Source organism: Eumetopias jubatus, unplaced genomic scaffold (assembly GCF_037043125.1).
Source record: "Eumetopias jubatus isolate StellerSeaLion01/CBP00866 unplaced genomic scaffold, mEumJub1_p1.0 scaffold_5, whole genome shotgun sequence".
In the NCBI taxonomy this organism is placed as follows: Eukaryota; Metazoa; Chordata; class Mammalia; order Carnivora; family Otariidae; genus Eumetopias; species Eumetopias jubatus.
Genome location: NW_028274811.1, coordinates 20746499 through 20750199, shown reverse-complemented (window position 1 = coordinate 20750199; position 3701 = coordinate 20746499). Strand labels below are relative to the sequence as shown.

The following is a 3701-nucleotide window of genomic DNA, read 5'->3' as shown; positions in this document are numbered from 1 at the left end:
GAAGTACTATGAAGAAAAGTTAAAGGAGCTCACATGTGAGATCAGAAAGCACTGCTCTGAACAATTCTAGTAATTTCTGAAGACATTTTTGCACTATTTCCTTTATTCATTTATTCACTCATTCATTCACTTGAGAAAAGTTTATTAAATCTACCCTAGATATATTCTGGGCACTGTGCTAGCAGCTGGGGAGAAAATTGTAAATGAAAGACTCATGATGCCTTCTTGAAATTTTTGATTTAGCTGTGGAAGTGACCAAATGTTTTAAAGAAGTGGAATTAAACATTGCCATTTCCCTTGCAAAACCACAAGGGAAAAAAAAGAAAACCAGAGAAATTATCTACAGATCAAATTAAATCACACAGGTATTATTAGTGATGCCAATTACACACTGACCTTTGTGACAACACATGAACAAGCCTGTCATTTATTGTGTTTGCAAGAAGCAAGGGGAGGCTCTGTTGACATCATTAAGTAATGACCTTGATTATTGAAAAAGGAGAAGATGCAGAGAAGCAAGTCAGAAGAATCTCCTGATTGCATTATGGTTTTCTAGCAGGCAACAGATTGTTTCTGACTGGAAGAGTTACCCTTTGTCATCTGTTCCTAAAATTAATTCTATTTGTGTAAATATTCACAAAACATATAATTTCTTACTTTGCCTCTAGTAAATAGATATTATAGATAGATTTTAAAATAAGAGGTCTCAAATTCAATAATATACTTTTATGAATGATTATTTCAAATTCCATTTATTAAGGCTTAATTACTATCTCTCTATATAATGAGTCCACTGTATACCTTATAAATGCTTCCAATAATCACATGAAATTTTAATGAATACACAATAATGGTCTTATTAATTTTAAATTAAATGTACTTGTTCATTTTTGAAAATAAATTTAAAGTGCCACTATAAATAACTCAGGAAAGTGAATTCATTTTTACATGAGAGAAACTATTAGTTTGGAAGTTTATAACTGTAAACACTCTTGTTCTTCTCAAAGAATAAGAGTAGCTGATGGAATTTGAGTGATTTTTTTTGGTCTGTGTGTTATCCCACATATAATCATTACTGGATATTTGTTACATGGATTATTTGGTTTAATTTTTATGCAACAGTAAGGCAGGCTTGGTATTATATTCAATTTAGAGATGTGGAAAAAGGTTTACAGAGGTTACTTGGCAAGCTCAAAATCATGTCTTCTAAGAGTTGATCAGATTTCAGTCTGAGTGTCTAAAATGCCAGGGACTTACCCACTGTTTTAGTAGAGTAACATCATTGACTTACTTTCTAATTTCTAATTAAATTACACTTGGTAAGGGGGTTCATCAAAGCTGGAAATTTTCTTGGTGAAAATGTTGTTGGAAAAACTTTGGCTTTGTCAGTAACAATAGGCAAAATGCTAACAATGAAAGCTGAACACCTTTGTCTTAAAGGGGGGGAAGTGTGTGGGAACAGCTCATATTGGCCCACAGAAGAGGGTTGTTAAATACTAAACTGCACACCACTGCGTATAACTATAATCAACAAAACTGGGGTCTCTGCTCCTCCCCATTCAACAGACAGATGGATCTTCTGGTGCAGTCCCAGCTGGTGTCCCCAAGACACGATGGTGAAGGTCAGAGTAAACGGATTTGGCCATACGGGGCGCCTGGTCACCAGGGCTGCTTTTAACTCTGGCAAAGTGGATATTGTCACCATCAATGACCCCTTCATTGACCTCAGCTACATGGTCTACATGTTCCAGTGTGATTCCACCTATGACAAATTCAACAGCATAGTCAAGGCTGAGAATGGGAAACTTGTTATCAGAGTCCACGAGGGTCTTCACCACCACGGAGAGGGCTGGGGCTCACTTGAAGGGTGGGGCCGAGAGGGTCATCATCTCTCCCCCTTCTGCTAATGCCCCCATGTTTGTGATGAGTGTGGATCATGAGAAGTATGACAACTCCCTCAAGATTGTCAGCAATGCCTCCTGCACCACCAATTGCTTGGCCACTGGCCAAGGTCATCCATGACAACTGGCATCATGAAGGGACTCATCACAACAGTCCACACCATCATTGTCACCCAGAAGACTGCGGATAGCCCTTCTGGGAAGCTATGGTATGATGGCCAAGAGGCTGCCCAGAACATCATTCCTGCTTCTTCTGGTGTCACCAAGGCTGTAGGCAAGGTAATCCCTGAGCTGAGTGGGAAGCTCACTGATACAGCTTTCTGTGTCCCCACCCTCAGCATGTCAGTCATGGATCTGACCTACTGCCTAGAGAAAGCTGCCAAATACATGACATCAAGAGTGTTGTGAAACAGGCATCAGAGGTCCCCCTCAGGGCATCCTGGGGCACACTGAGGACTAGGTCATCTCCTGTGACTTTAGCAGTGACACCCACTCTTCCACCTTTGATGATGGTTCTGGCAGTGCCCTCAATGGCTGCTTTGTCAAGCTCATTTCCTGGTATGACAATGAATTTGGCCTTATGGTCCAGATGGCCTCCAAGGAGTAAGAGCCCTCTGAACCATCAGGTCCAGTGAGAGCAAGATGAAGAGAGAGGGGCCCTCAGCTGCTGGGGAGACCTCACCCCAATCCATCCCCCAACACACTGAGACTCTCCCAACCTCAACACAGTTTCCATCCCAGACCCCATGAAAAAGGGAAGATTTTGGGGAGCCCTGCCTTGTCATGTACCATCAGTAAAGTATACTGTACCTAGCCAAAAAATAACAACAACAACAACAAAACAAAATAAAAAATCCAAGAAAAATGTTAGGGAAGTAGGTCCCTGATGTCTTTTTCTGTCTGTTTCAAGTAATCATAATGCTTTCTGATTATTCACATATTAATGGAAATTTAACTCTTGAGAGACATTTAAAACTTCTTTCCACTTCTATATTCAGTCTAATGGAAAGCCATAGGTAAACATCCTATAAAAAAATCCCTTTATTTCTATAGCATGATTTTACTTTCATATATGCATGTATTTCTTTTTCATTTATACTTTATGCCATATGTCTAGAAGAGTATTGTTTCAGACCATCCATACTGGCAAAAACCAACATCTTGAATGTTTTATTTTACTTTCACTTATTCCTCCTTTGATGCTCTTGCTTATTTTATGTAGATCTGAGTTTCAGACCTATATTACTTCCCTTCACTCTAAATAACTTCTTTTAACATTTCTTACAAGGCAGGTCTATTGGCAACAAATTCCTTCAGTTTTTGTTTGTCTAAGAAAGTCTCTATTTCTCTTTTATTTTTGAAGGATTTTTTGTAGGGTATAGAATTCTAGGTTGGTGGTTTTTTCTGTCAACACTTTTGCTATTTCACTCTATTCTCCTTGCTTGCATGGTTTTTGAGGACATGTCGGATGTAATTCTTATCTTTGTTCTTCTATAGGTGTGGTATTTTTTTCCCCTTTGGCTTCTTTGAGGATTTTTTTCTTTGTTTTTGATTTTCTGTAGTTTTACGTAAGTTTTAACAAAGCTGCGGGAAAAGATGTGTGTGTGTGTGTGTGTGTGTGTGTGTGTGTGTGTATTGCTTTAATCAATTCTAAAACAAATTATCAGTGATGCTCAACAGCAAGACAGATAACTTCTTTTTTATGGATAACTTCTTTGAAATATTATTTCTTCTCCTCCTGCCTTTTTTTAAATATCTTTTTTTACTTTTTGTTTTGTTGTTTTTTATTTTTATTTTTAT

The 3701-nt window shown here is 38.1% G+C and overlaps 1 pseudogene; it reads left to right on the top strand.

Annotated features, from left to right (window-relative positions):
• Positions 1-1613: 1613 nt before the first annotated feature.
• On the top strand, positions 1614-2508 carry LOC114209552 (glyceraldehyde-3-phosphate dehydrogenase pseudogene; annotated as a pseudogene).
• Positions 2509-3701: the final 1193 nt, after the last annotated feature.